We start from the raw sequence: 16,512 nt of genomic DNA on the forward strand, positions 1-16,512 counted from the left end.
CATCAGATTGGGGAAGAGCAGTGTGGTTTCAGAAGTGGTAGAGGATGTGTGGATCAGGTGTTTGCTTTGAAGAATGTATGTGAGAAATACTTAGAAAAGCAAATGGATTTGTATGTAGCATTTATGGATCTGGAGAAGGCATATGATAGAGTTGATAGAGATGCTCTGTGGAAGGTATTAAGAATATATGGTGTGGGAGGAAAGTTGTCAGAAGCAGTGAAAAGTTTTTATCGAGGATGTAAGGCATGTGTACGTGTAGGAAGAGAGGAAAGTGATTGGTTCTCAGTGAATGTAGGTTTGCGGCAGGGGTGTGTGATGTCTCCATGGTTGTTTAATTTGTTTATGGATGGGGTTGTTAGGGAGGTAAATGCAAGAGTTTTGGAAAGAGGGGCAAGTATGAAGTCTGTTGGGGATGAGAGAGCTTGGGAAGTGAGTCAGTTGTTGTTAGCTGATGATACAGCGCTGGTGGCTGATTCATGTGAGAAACTGCAGAAGCTGGTGACTGAGTTTGGTAAAGTGTGTGAAAGAAGAAAGTTAAGAGTAAATGTGAATAAGAGCAAGGTTATTAGGTACAGTAGGGTTGAGGGTCAAGTCAATTGGGAGGTGAGTTTGAATGGAGAAAAACTGGAGGAAGTGAAGTGTTTTAGATATCTGGGAGTGGATCTGGCAGCGGATGGAACCATGGAAGCGGAAGTGGATCATAGGGTGGGGGAGGGGGCGAAAATTCTGGGGGCCTTGAAGAATGTGTGGAAGTCGAGAACATTATCTCGGAAAGCAAAAATGGGTATGTTTGAAGGAATAGTGGTTCCAACAATGTTGTATGGTTGCGAGGCGTGGGCTATGGATAGAGTTGTGCGCAGGAGGATAGATGTGCTGGAAATGAGATGATTGAGGACAATGTGTGGTGTGAGGTGGTTTGATCGAGTGAGTAACGTAAGGGTAAGAGAGATGTGTGGAAATAAAAAGAGCGTGGTTGAGAGAGCAGAAGAGGGTGTTTTGAAGTGGTTTGGGCACATGGAGAGAATGAGTGAGGAAAGATTGACCAAGAGGATATATGTGTCGGAGGTGGAGGGAACGAGAAGTGGGAGACCAAATTGGAGGTGGAAAGATGGAGTGAAAAAGATTTTGTGTGATCGGGGCCTGAACATGCAGGAGGGTGAAAGGAGGGCAAGGAATAGAGTGAATTGGAGCGATGTGGTATACCGGGGTTGACGTGCTGTCAGTGGATTGAATCAAGGCATGTGAAGCGTCTGGGGTAAACCATGGAAAGCTGTGTAGTTATGTATATTTGCGTGTGTGGACGTATGTATATACATGTGTATGGGGTGGGGTTGGGCCATTTCTTTCGTCTGTTTCCTTGCGCTACCTCGCAAACGCGGGAGACAGCGACAAAGTATAATAAAAAAAAATAAATATATATATTCATACTTATTTGCCATTGCCTTGGGACAGGGGAGAAAGAATACTCCACAAGTATTCCCTTCTTGTCGTAGAAAGCAAGTATGAGGAGGAGGTAGCTTGAAGTCCTCCCTTCCTGTATTACTTTCCATAAGAAAGAACAGAGCAAGGAGCCTAGTGTGGACTTTTCTGTTTAAGGCTCTGTCATCTGTTCTTGACACTACCTCACTCACATGGGAAATGGAAAGCATTATATGAAAAAAATATATTTATAGAGGGAGAAAGAGCCTTAATGAAATGATATTGATTAGGGCCTCAGTTGCCTGTACCATCTCAGCTAACAGAAAAAAAGCATCTTATGACAAATGAGTTCTGAGCAGGTCCCATTTGATGAAATTTGGAGAGTTACTTCTACAAACGAGTAGCCTCAGTGACTGTGCAGATTACTTTCAAAAAGACGTGTAGACCATCTGTAATTATGGGGATAGAACAACAAATAGCAGCTTTGACAACTGTTCTGGATGAAGGATTTCCAAGTCTTTTCAGTCCTAACAAGGATAGTCAGAAAATGTACAATTTGCCCCCAGGGGTTCCAGTTGAGCAAGACATTGGAAAAAGCCTGGTGAATGCTGTTTAGCAATGTACACAGAAGTATTAAGGATTTTTAAATGACAGACTAGAGAGTGATCAGAAACAGTCCTCTGCCTTGCCTAAATGAAAACCTTTTTGATTTCCTACAAAAAATCAAAAGGGTTACAAAGGGGAGGTTAGATGATAAACAGAAATTGCTAGCCCCTTGCTCAAGATCATTCAATAGCTTGAACAGGGTCATTTTTAGTAGGAGTACTTGCTGGATGCTTAGACATAGTGGTGACTGGTTTAGGTGGGTAGAAATGTAGGAATTTACGAGTGCCAAACAATGCATCCTTACTTTTTCAGTGCTAACCAGGAAATGATGTGGGCAACAAAGCATGTGCAGCATTGGCATCCCACAGCATGTTGCCAACTGAGCGTGGGTTATATCACGACAGCTCAGTATAATAAAAACTGGGAGTATATTAGGTGCCTGTGCTATATGAAATCGCACCATATCGTAATACCTCTGTATGACCTTGTAATCCCTGAATTAGGAAATGCTGTGATGTAGGATAGTGTGAGTGTTAGTAGCTATTACAAGTTTATAGCTAATACAGCCACATATTTTTGTGTATGTGGTAAATCAGTGCTATTTTCTAATGGTTACGTACAAATACTTTTGTGAAGTAGGGTAGTTTGATTGTTAGTAGCTATTAAAAGTTCATAGCTAGTACAGCCACATATTTTTGTGTATGTGGTAAATCAGTGCTATTTTTTCAATGGTCACGTACAAATACTTTTGACATTTTTGTGTTATAGGGACTGTAGATTTCCCATAAGGCTAAACACAATAACAAGATTTATGTAATAGTGAATGTCTTTGTTGTTGTTGCAGATTTATTTGATATGTAAGGAAAAGCAAAATGTTTTTATTTGACAAAAAATGTAAGAAAAGATTTAATGTAATTCAGTTGTTTTCAGTCTCCAGGTGTGACAAAATATAACATTTACCATCATTTGAAAGATAATTGTCTGGTCTTTCAGAGAGAACAAGACTATTTATGGGAAACAAACATTGATGGTTAGAAAGGAAATATGTTGCATATGTTACACTAATTGCAAAAAAGAGCAAAAACATATATCACATTTACAAAAGTGAGAAAAAGCCCTACATTGACCTGATCAACATTCAGATTCTAATCCCTGTATAAAATACCTGCTATGAAGTACCAGCATCATAAATTTTCCTTCCAGGTAACACTTCACCTCCTTTTTGCATCTGGTTTATTTTAAATTGTGGTCACAGTGAGTGTGATGAGGGAGTTAAGGGATAAAAGACATTTGTGATACTAGTTTGTAAATCCTTATCCAAAGTAATGTTTAATAGTTTTTTGACTCAGCGAGTAGTTTCATCGCTCATCTCATACATTTTTAAAAACTTTTCAAAATTGTTCTTCAGCTGTAGAACTTTATTGTAGGTATTATTTATTGTGTAGTTTTTATATAGTATATATTTTTGGAAGATTGTGTCAGGATTACTCTTTACTACTTGGATTTTGCCTTAGAGGGTATTTATTCTTTTTTCTTTGAAATAGTCAAATGAGAAAGTAGGAGGTTTTGATTACTTAATGTGCTGAACCATATACAATATTGAATAGGTAAGTTGTATGTTTTGTGAAACAGTAGTAGAGTATTTTATTGATATGGAAATGTGATAATTCCTGTCATTTAAAGTGAAAAACTTAAGGGTTAAAAGTGTATATGGCTGAGGCTATTCAGAATGGGAAAGTGTCCAGACATGTGCTTTGGTTGCAGGGTGAATGCTCAAGTTATAAGCATTTTTAACATATATTTTTATATATAAATATATCTATATATCGGTTTGAAAATTTCATTGTCATGTTAAAAAGGTTTATGGTTATTTAAATAAATATGCATGTATATATTTGCTGATAACTGTGCAGCACATCAGAGATGTATTAATTTATGTTTTCTATTAAAAGATTTGATAAAGGCAAACTTCCAGAAAAGAAATTTAAAGTAACTGATAATGAACCTTGTAAGGCTTCCAAAGCATTCTGCATCATTCCATTTTTTTTGAGGATCTCATATACAGCCCAATATAAAACTCCAAATCAGCACTGCTCATTTAGTTTTCCTTTTATGATTAAAGTGTGGTCTTTTTGTTAGAGTTTTTGTATCCTATTTTAAATTCATTCATGGGTACTCTAGCATCATGTTAAGGTGTTCCAGGCAACAGCACTCTCAGAACCTGTATCGCAATGTATCTTTGTGAGAGTAAACACATTGGTGAGTATTACTGATGTGTCTAATGAAAGTAGAGGGTAAGGAGTGACCTCTGGTTTTAAGTTGTGGATCCATGAAGGGAACACATTTGAAGGGACCACTTGATTGTATTTGATATGAGGAGGTGTGAACAGATTGAGGTTCATTTATTTATTTATTTATTTATTTTGCTTTGTCGCTGTCTCCCGCGTTTGCGAGGTAGCGCAAGGAAACAGACGAAAGAAATGGCACAACCCACCCCCATACACAATGTACACACACACACGCCCACACACGCAAACATACATACCTAAACATCTCAATGTACACATATATATACACACACACAGACACATACATATATACCCATGCACACAGTTCACACTGCCTGCCCCTATTCATTCCCATTGCCACCTCGCCACACATGGAATACCATCCCCCTCCCCCCTCATGTGTGCGAGGTAGCACTAGGAAAAGACAACAAAGGCCCCATTTGTTCACACTCAGTCTCCAGCTGTCACGCAATAATGCCCGAAACCACAGCTCCCTTTCCACATCCTGGCCCCACACAACTTTCCATGGTTTACCCCAGACGCTTCACATGCCCTGATTCAATCCACTGACAGCACGTCAACCCCGGTATACCACATCGATCCAATTCACTCTATTCCTTGCCCGCCTTTCACCCTCCTGCATGTTCAGGCCCCGATCACTCAAAATCTTTTTCACTCCATCTTTCACCTCCAATTTGGTCTCCCACTTCTCCTCGTTCCCTCCACCTCCGACACATATATCCTCTTGGTCAATCTTTCATATGATCATATATTTCAATTGATACACTAATATAATGTCACTTAATGTATAATTTATACTGACATTATTTTCATCTTTTAATGTGAATGGTCATAATATATTCCGTTGAGGTATTTGAATGATAATTTTTATTTACAATGTAGGTATTGATTGATGAAAACTTGGTCACATGTTTAGTGCAAGTAAAGCACGATGAAGTGCTATTACAGATGGGTCAGGAAATTTATCTTTTGAATGCGAGCCCTTTGATGCAATAAAGAGCCCAGCTGGTCAAGGGGTGTACTAAAGAAACAAAAACCCATGCCATGATGCCTAAGTACCCAAGCTAAACTGCCAATTGCTTTTTGTCTATCAGCATCCACTGTGTGAGGGTGTATTAATTACCATCTTTTATACTTGTGCCCATGTGCATCAATCACTACTTTGCCTAAGCATATCCACAAGTTGCCCCTGCTACAAGAGCACTCCCAAAAATTAAAAGAAAGACCTCTAACATGAATAAGATGATGAAAATGCTAAACAAAATTCAGCATGGTTCTGATGCACCTGCTGTTTCTTACGAAAACTTTTATCCTACACTTGGTGAATGATATGGCAAATTGCACCATTTAACTTTTTTAAACAGTTCTCTTTAGCTCACTCATGACTAATTCATGCATTAAAAATACATTACATACTCAGAAAAAATACAGAAAACAGTGGGTGGTCCATTCGCAGAGAGGAAAGTGATCAATCATTCTGTTCAAAACTTTAATCTTTTACTCAGTAAAATGATACACATAAACTATATTTTTTACACACCTTTTGTTGATACTTCTCTGTAGTAGGCTCTTTCCTAATGCAAGAGCTAATAATCATCTATATATTAAAGAGTATCAGGAAAAACCTTGCCTGTTCTTTCTTGAGGTACCAGTTGCTTCACTTTTCAAAAGATTCACCTTATACTCAGTGAATGATACAACATAGAATTCATTCACACATTTTTTTTTTTTCAACACTGTTCTCTTTAGTAGGTTCTTCACTAACTCATTTACCAAAAATTAATTATTTTTTTTTTTTTTTTTTTTTTTTTGGCTTTGTCGCTGTCTCCCGCGTTTGCGAGGTAGCGCAAGGAAACAGACGAAAGAAATGGCCCAACCCACCCCCATACACATGCCTTGATTCAATCCACTGACAGCACGTCAACCCCGGTATACCACATCGCTCCAATTCACTCTATTCTTTGCCCTCCTTTCACCCTCCTGCATGTTCAGGCCCCGATCACACAAAATCTTTTTCACTCCATCTTTCCACCTCCAATTTGGTCTCCCACTTCTCCTCGTTCCCTCCACCTCCGACACATATATCCTCTTGGTCAATCTTTCCTCACTCATTCTCTCCATGTGACCAAACCATTTCAAAACACCCTCTTCTGCTCTCTCAACCACGCTCTTTTTATTTCCACACATCTCTCTTACCCTTACGTTACTTACTCGATCAAACCACCTCACACCACACATTGTCCTCAAACATCTCATTTCCAGCACATCCATCCTCCTGCGCACAACTCTATCCATAGTCCACGCCTCGCAACCATACAACATTGTTGGAACCACTATTCCTTCAAACATACCCATTTTTGCTTTCCGAGATAATGTTCTCGACTTCCACACATTCTTCAAGGCTCCCAGAATTTTCGCCCCCTCCCCCACCCTATGATCCACTTCCGCTTCCATGGTTCCATCCGCTGCCAGATCCACTCCCAGATATCTAAAACACTTCACTTCCTCCAGTTTTTCTCCATTCAAACTCACCTCCCAATTGAATTGACCCTCAACCCTACTGTACCTAATAACCTTGCTCTTATTCACATTTACTCTTAACTTTCTTCTTTCACACACTTTACCAAACTCAGTCACCAGCTTCTGCAGTTTCTCACATGAATCAGCCACCAGCGCTGTATCATCAGCGAACAACAACTGACTCACTTCCCAAGCTCTCTCATCCCCAACAGACTTCATACTTGCCCCTCTTTCCAAAACTCTTGCATTCACCTCCCTAACAACCCCATCCATAAACAAATTAAACAACCATGGAGACATCACACACCCCTGCCGCAAACCTACATTCACTGAGAACCAATCACTTTCCTCTCTTCCTACACGTACACATGCCTTACATCCTCGATAAAAACTTTTCACTGCTTCTAACAACTTGCCTCCCACACCATATATTCTTAATACTTTCCACAGAGCATCTCTATCAACTCTATCATATGCCTTCTCCAGATCCATAAATGCTACATACAAATCCATTTGCTTTTCTAAGTATTTCTCACATACATTCTTCAAAGCAAACACCTGATCCACACATCCTCTACCACTTCTGAAACCACACTGCTCTTCCCCAATCTGATGCTCTGTACATGCCTTCACCCTCTCAATCAATACCCTCCCATATAATTTGCCAGGAATACTCAACAAACTTATACCTCTGTAATTTGAGCTTGCCTTTGTACAATGGCACTATGCACGCATTCCGCCAATCCTCAGGCACCTCACCATGAGTCATACATACATTAAATAACCTTACCAACCAGTCAACAAATTATATACTAAGGAAAATGACTGAAAAGTGGACTGGTCCAGTTGCTGACAGGCGAGTGATCGACCGATCAGGTTAAGCCTCATCATTTACTCCATGAATGATACAATAAACTGTATTTTCTATGTACTTTTTCTACACGAGTCTCTTCAGTAGGTTCTTACCCAATGCATGAAGTAATAACTGTCACAATTGGAAAAAAACAGGAAAACTTACAAAGCCTCTTTCGGGACATTGATCGCTCTGTTATTCAAGATTCATCTTACACTTGGTGAATGATATGGTAAATCTTATTTAATTATATATTCTTTAACACAATTCTCTTTTGTATGTTCTTGACTACTTCATGTACTAAAAAGAAATTAGAGTACAGTATTAAGAAAAATAATGGAAAATAGGAGATGCATTTGCTGACAGGTGAGTGAGTGATTGATTAGTTCAACACACTCATCTATTATGTGAACAATGCAGTAAATTGTATTTTCTAGGTACTTTTCCTACACAATTTTTTCAACAGGTTATTAATCTATAATTAACTGCGCATTCAGAAAAATACAGGAAAACCTATGTAGTCTTTTTTGGGGTCCCAATCACTCAAAATATTAATCTTACACTTGGCAAATAACACAGTAAGCTATTAATTTGTATATTTTTGCAACACACTGCTCTTTTTCTCTGTACCAATTTATGTATTAAATTCAAATATTAAGAAAATATTGGAGAAAAACTTTACCTAACCTATCTCAGGGTCCTGATCACTCTGTTGTTCAGAAGATCCATCTTGCACAAAGAGTTCTACATATTTATAAATTTTTAAGCACAGTTCTCCTAAGCAGGTTCTTTACTAGTTCATGCACTTATTATGAATTACATATCAAGAAGAATAATGGGTTGTGCAATAGCCAAGGATGAAGTTATTACTCATTCCGTTCAAAACATTCATCCTTTAATCAGCTAATTGTATTATCTATATATCTTTTTGAACACACTTGTCTTCAGTATGTTCTTACCTAATACATGAGCAAATAGGTATCTACGTAAATCACAAAAATTTAGCTCTCAGTCCTGCTTGCTCTTCTTTTCAGCACAAACATCTAACACACTGTAAATGATATAGTAAATTTTATTATTTGTTTTTTCTATACTTCTTTTTGACAGGTTTGTACCTAATGCATGAACTAATAATTACTAAAGTTTTGAGTATCACTGATGCATTATTTCCACTGTTTACATTATGTATCACTTGGCCTACAGTCCCCTAGGCCCTATTTAATTAGAAACTAAAGTCATGATATAGTACAATATGATTTTGCATGAACACTCTTGGAACTTACCCCGGTATACCTCATCGTCCCAATTCACTATTCCTTGCACACTTTTCACCCTCCTGTATGTTCAGGCCCTCATTGCTCAAAATCTTTTTCACTCCATCTTTCCACCTCCAATTTGATCTCCCACTTCTCCTTTCCTCCACCTCTGACACATATATCCTCTGTCAATCTTTTCTCACTCCTTCTCTCCATGTGTCCCAACCATTTCAACACACCCTCTTCTGCTCTCTCAACCACGCTCTTTTTCTTACCACACATCTCCCTTACCCTTTCATTACTTGCTCGATCAAACTACCTCACCTCATATTGTCCTCAAACATTTCCAACACATCCACCCTCCTCTGCACAAACCTATCTATAGCCCATGCCTCACAACCATATAACATTGTTAGAACCCCTATTCCTTCAAACATACCCATTTTTGCTCCGAGATATCATTCTCGCCTTTCACACATTCTTCAACACTCCCAGAACCTTTGCCCCCTCCCCCATCCTGTGACTCACTTCCACTTCCAAGGTTCCATCTACTGCACACTTCACTTCCTCAACTTTTTCTCCAATCAATCAAATTTACCTCCTGATTAACTTGTCCCTCAACCCCAATGAACCTAATAAACTTGCTCTTATTCATGTTTACTCACAACTTTCTTCTTTCACACACTTTACCAAACTCAGTCACCAACTTCTGCATTTTTCACCTGAATCAGCCACCAGTGCTGTATCATCAGCGAACAACAACTGACTCACTTCCCGAGCCCCTCATCCAGAACAGACTGCATACTTACCCCTCTCTCCAAAACTCCTGCATTCACCTCCCTAACCACGCCATAAATAAACAAATTTAACAACCATGGAGACATCATGCACCCCTGCCGCAAACCGACATTCACTGGGAACCAATCACTTTCCTGTCTTCCTACTCGTACACACATACACACATGGTCCAACCAACTCACATACATATGTATAAATACCCACACACACACACATATACATACCTATACATTTCAATGTATACAAACATATACATACATAGACATATACATATATACACATGTACATATTCATACATACTGCCTTCATCCATTCCTACCGCCACCCTGCCACACATGAAATGGCATCCCCCTTCCCCGTGTGCTTGTGAGGTAGTGCTAGGAAAACACAACAACGGCCACATTCGTTCACACTCAGTCTCTAGCTGTCATGTGTAATGCACCGAAACCACAGATCCCTTTTCACATCCAGACCCCACAAAACTTTCCATGGTTTATCCCAGACACTTCACATGCCCTGGTTCAATCCACTGACAGCACGTCGACCCCAGTATACCACATCATTCCAATTCACTCTATTCCTTGCACGCCTTTCACCCTCCTGCATGTTCAGGCCCCGATCACTCAAAATCTTTTTCACTCCATCTTTCCACCTCCAATTTGGTCTCCCACTTTGGCAGATATAGGGTGTTTAGGTTGAGGTGGTGAGCAAAGTGAGAGGGTCAGGGAGAATGGTTTGGTGAACAGAGAAGAGGTAGTGAAAGCATTGCGGAAGATGAAAGCCAGCAAGGCAGCAGGTCTGGATGGTATTTCAGTGGAATTTATTAAAAAAGGGGGTGACTCTGTTGTTGATTTGGTTGGTAAGGAGATTCCATGTATGTATGGTTCATGGTGAAGTGCCTGAGGATTGGCGGAATGCATGCACAGTGTCAATGTACAAAGGCAAAGGGGATAAAAGTGTGTGTTCAAATTACAGACGTATAAGTTTGTCGAGTATTCCTGGGAAATTATATGGGAGGGTATTGATTGAGAGGGTCAAGACATACACAGAGTATGAGATTAGGGAGGAGTAGTGTGATTTCAGTAGTAGAGGATGTGTGTGGTCAGGTGTCTGCTTTGAAGAATGTCATGAGAAATACTTAGAAAAACAGATGGATCTGTATGTAGCATTTATGGATCTGGAGAAGGCATATGATAGAGTTGATTGAGATGCTTTGTGGAAGGTATTTGAGAGTATATGGTGTGGGAGGTAAGTTGCTAGAAGCAGTGAAAAGTTTTATCAAGGAGGTAAGGCATGTGTATGAGTGAGAAGAGAGGAAAGTGATTTGTTCCCAGTGAATGTCAGTTTGCAGCAGGGGTGCATGATGTCTCCATGGTTGTTTGATATGTTTTTTGGATGGGGTTGTTAGGGAGGTGAATGCAAGAGTTTTGGAGAGAGGGGCAGGTATGCAGTCTCTTGTGGTTAAGAGGGCTTGGGAAGTGGGTTAGTTGTTGTTCACTGATGATACAGCGCTGATGGCGGATTCGGGTGAGAAACTGCAGAAGTTGGTGACTGAGTTTGGTCAGTGTGTGAAAGAAGAAAGCTGACAGTAAATGTGAATAAAAGAAAGTTTATTAGCTTCATCAGGGTTGAGGGACAAGTTAATTGGGAGGTAAGTTTTAATGGAGAAAAACTGGAAGTGAAGTGTTTTAGATACTTGGGAGTGGATTTAGCAGCGAATGGAACCACGGAAGCGAAAGTGAGCCATAGGGTGGGGGAGGGGGCAAAGGTTTTGAGAGCAGTGAAGAATGTGTGGACGGCAAGAACATTATCTCAGAGAGCAAAAATGGGTACGTTTGAAGGAATAGTGGTTCCAATAATGTTATATGGTTGCGAGGTGTGGGCAATAGATAAGGTTGTGCAGAGGAGGGTGGGTGTTGGAAATGAAATGTTTGAAGACAATATGTGGTGTGAGGTGGTTTCATCGAGTAAGTAATGAAAGGGTAAGAGAGATGTGTGATAATAAAAAGTGTGACTGAGAGAGCAGAAGAGAGTGTATTGAAGTGGTTTGGTCACATGGAGAGAATGAGAGGAAAGGCTGACAAAGAGGATATATGTGTCAAAGGTGGAGGGAACTAAAAGAAGTGGGAGACCAAATTGGAGGTGGAAGGACAGAGTGAAAAAGATTTTGAGTGATCGGGGCTTGAACATATAGGAGGGTGAAAGGCGTGCAAGGAATAGAATGAATTGGAACGATGTGGTTTACCGGGGTCGACGTGCTGTCAGTGGATTAAACCAGGGCATGTGAAGCGTCTGGAGTAAACCATGGAAAGTTTTGTGGGGCCTGGATGTGGAAAGGGAGCTGTATATATATATATATGTATGGTATAGGTGGAAGTCGAGAACATTATCTCGGAAAGCAAAAATGGGTATGTTTGAAGGATTGTGGTTCCAACAATGTTATATGGTTGCAAGGCGTGGGCTATAGATAGAACTGTGCGGAGAAGGGTGGATGTGCTGGAAAAGAGATGTTTGAGGACAACATGTGGTGTGAGGTGGTTTGATTGAGTAAGCAATAATAGGGTAAGAGAGATGTGTGGTAATAAAAAGTGTAGTTGAGAGAGCAGAAGAGGGTGTATTGAAATGGTTTGGTCACATGGAGAGAATGAGGAAAGACTGACAAAGAGGATATATGTGTCAAAGGTGGAGGGAACTAGAAGTGGGAGACCAAATTGGAGGTGGAAGGACAGAGTGAAAAAGATTTTGAGTGATCGGGGCCTGAACATATAGGAGGGTGAAAGGCATGCAAGGAATAGAATGAATTGGAACGATTTGGTTTACCGGGGTCGACGTGCTGTCAATGGATTAAACCAGGGCATGTGAAGCATCTGGGGTAAACCATGGAAAGTTTTGTGGGGCCTGGATGTGGAAAGGGAGGTGTATATATATATATGTGGAATGGGTGGAAGTCGAGAACATTATCTCGGAAAGCAAAAATGGGTATGTTTGAAGGAATAGTGGTTCCAACAATGTTATATGGTTGCAAGGTGTGGGCTATAGATAGAACTGTGCGGAGAAGGGTGGATGTGCTGGAAATGAGATGTTTGAGGACAACATGTGGTGTGTGGTGGTTTGATCGAGTAAGTAATAATAGGGTAAGAGAGATGTGTGGTAATAAAAAGTGTGGTTGAGAGAGCAGAAGAGGGTGTTTTGAAATGGTCTGGTCACATGGAGAGAATGAGTGCGGAAAGATTGACCAAGAGGATATATGTGTCAGAGGTGGTGGGAATGAGGAGAAGTGGGAGACCAAATTGGAGGTGGAAAGATGGAGTGAAAAAGATTTTGAGTGATCGGGGCTTGAACATGCAGGAGGGTGAAAGGCGTGCAAGGAAGAGAATGAATTGGAATGATGTGGTTTACCGGGGTCGACGTGCTGTCAATGAATTGAACCAGGGCATGTGAAGTGTCTGGGGTAAGCCATGGAAAGTTTTGTGGGGCCTGGTTGTGGAAAGGGAGCTGTGGTTTCGGTGCATTATTAGATGACAGCTAGAGACTGTGTGAACGAATGTGGCCTTTGTTGTCTTTCATAGCGCTACCTCGCCCACATGAGGGGGGAGGGGTTTTTTATTTCATGTGTGGCAGGGTGGCGAAGGGAATGAATAAAGGCAGGCAGTACGAAGTATGTACATGTGTATATATGTATATATCTGTGTGTGTATATATATGTATACGTTGTGATGTATAGGTATGTATATTTGCGTGTGTTAAGGGAGTGTAAGGAAATGAGTTCAAGATAGATGTTAGTTAGAACAGGATGTTGTTAGTGCTTATACACCTAGAAATGAGAGGAATTTTTTTTTTTTCTTCAAGATAAGATGGTGAGCGAAAGCTTTTGATGTAAAGGATCGAATCATAGTGTAGGGAATCTGCTGAATCCGAGAGTAGGGAATGTGGCAGCAGGGGATATAAATGGGGGTATGAGTTACTTGGTGATTCAAATGGGGTAAAGCTTGTTGAGCTATGTGTAGGAAGAGGATTTATGATTGGGAATATTATGTTTAACAAAATGTGCATCTATAGGTATCTGTGAATATGCAAGGTTGGAATTAACAGGCATTATTTGAATTATCTGAATATGTGTGCTGATTGACAAACATGCAAAGACGATATGTATTAGAAGGAAATACTGTGTTTGTAAATTGAGTTTCTGCAAGCTAATTTCATGAAGCTGAAAGACAACTTGCGCCAAGGAGGGAAACATGAGTCGCTGCAGTGCTAACCTACTACACTGTGTCACTGCTTCCAACACCCAGGTAGGTTAGGAAGGGAGAAGTTTAGTGGTAGTTTGGTGGGAAAGGGCAGAGAAGGAATAAGGGAATGGAAAGGTGTAAGTGCGGGGAAGTGCGATAGGGGCAGAATGGATACTAAGCAAAAGGGGAAGAGACAGGAAATGAGGGAGGTATATCAATCAATCGGGAACGTTATGGAGAGCGATAAAGTAGAAAGATAAAAAAGAAAGATCAAGGGAGGCTGGGAAGAAAGGAGGATACACAAGCTAAAGGAAAATGTAGGAAAAGCGATGGGACAGACGGTGACCAAGGCGTAAGGAAGTGAAGGAGGGAGAGAGAGAGAAAGGTTAAGGAGGGATAGAGAAAATGTATGTTAAAGATGGGTTGGGTGGGAAGGATAGAAAACAATTGGAGGACGGGTATGAACTACCTAAGCACTGAGTGAGGAGGGATGGTATGAGGGCAGATATGACGGTTGGAAGGCGGGAGAAAAATACAACGGATAGAAAACAGGTTAGCATACATGGATAAGTCTGAAAACCGTCTCATGTTCCATAGGTTTCTGCCCCGGGTCTGCAGACGATGCTAAAGTTAGACGGAAGATAAATTCTGAGAAAGAATCTACTATACTGTGAGAAGACAGGCATTCACCATTAGCGTGGACAAAACGTTGTGAGAAATTAAACACCGACAATTTGTAAACTAACGAGCTAATGTTAGTGAGATGGAGATGTAATCTAGTGGCATGATAACGATGAAGTAGTAGACCCATAATTATACGAGAAGGACCAAGGAGGTAGGCCTAAGACGACGAATATAACAAACTCTGGAACAAAACCGGGAGAATACATAGGTTAATATGTACAAATATGATCAACATATCTTCCGATGTTACCCATCAATATATTTTCTTAATGAGGCGCCCCCTGCATAATGCGGTTCAGTTTTTATCGTCCTGTATTACAATGGGAATAAACTGTAAAAGCAAAACAAAGAACGATAAAACAGACACTGAATATCATAAATATATCTTTCCCTGCTAGAATAAATAACCTTAACTGCGATGCGATTTGATAACGGTGTTTAAATGGATCAAGGGAAAGGACTGATACCTGGTGTCAATGAAGCACTGCAATCAAGATGAGAGAATGTGCAAATATGTTATTTTTTCGACTGGGAAACAACTAAAGTAAATGAAAAGTGGGTTTAGGTAGAAGTGTTTTGGAAATATTGTTGTCGATGAATGAAATAATAAACAAACTGATGTCAGCGTAAATACATTTGAAAACATTACCTGTGGCCTGGGTAAATACATACCGTTAAAAAAAAGATTGCTTTCCACTTTCACTGATAAATAATACGACACCCACCAACGTAAGACTGAGAAATGTCCAATATTCTGTCCTCACACTGGTAACCCTGCTTTCCTGATATCTTAATGCAGTATATCGATTTCTTGCCACATTTCCTGTCACTTGCTATAATGAATATCATAATTGTTTCACATGACTATACAATGGGCCATCATAAACACCGGAAGATTTGTATCACATTCACGCTTGCCAACCCCACAGAGACAACATGAAAAGAATTGATCATTTCGAAACATATTGAACAATCGGGGAAGATCTTTTTTTAAGCATGGACACTTGCGAACCAATTCCTCAATGCAACTTAACTGAATCAGACTCGAGCTATACCGCAGTGTGCACCTACCACATCGCAATCTGTGAGATTTCCACGTCTCATTATCAACAAGCAGAGGCGAAATTTCGTATCCCATAGTATCATCTATAATAAAGTGCAGATGATTTCTTAATATCCATATTGTTATCCTCTACCCAGTTAATAAGGTAAAGCGAATCGTCACTCGCGCACACCACCTCCCTCTCATGCGCTGCCTGGCATTTATGTCTCCTTTAGATGAACTTGCTAGGTGAAAATAAACTTTGGAGTTATTGCTAGCTATCTATGATATACCATTTAGTGGGATATTTACTATTTCAGACATCCGGTAGTTTGCGATAGAAATGAACGTCAGAATCGTTCAAGAGACGTCAACGACCACCGGAAAAACAAGCTTAACCAAACTAAATCTAACCTACGAAAATTTGTTGGATGTCCGAAAGTGTAATAATATCGTCCCAATAATAATACCGTTCCGGATGTAGACCTGTTTGTGATGGAAATGAAGGTAAGAATCGTTCCCAGACATCAAAAACCACCAGAAGCACGATTGCGACAAACCAAAGCTAATAGACCGATGTCCGAAACGGCAATAATACCAAATTTATTAATCTAGTTTTTTTTTTTTTTCAAAAATTGAAATACAATTACAAATACTAAATAAATTTATCTTTGTGACTGAAAATATTTCAGTAACGTAGCTAACACAGGATTTTGTCATCTACAAAGGAATGGCAATAAGACATGACACCTCCCCTGGTGACATACTGGGTTAGAAGTTGAACGGGAACTACCTC

The sequence above is a fragment of the Panulirus ornatus genome, chromosome 2 (genome assembly GCF_036320965.1).
Source record: "Panulirus ornatus isolate Po-2019 chromosome 2, ASM3632096v1, whole genome shotgun sequence".
Lineage (NCBI taxonomy): Eukaryota > Metazoa > Arthropoda > Malacostraca > Decapoda > Palinuridae > Panulirus > Panulirus ornatus.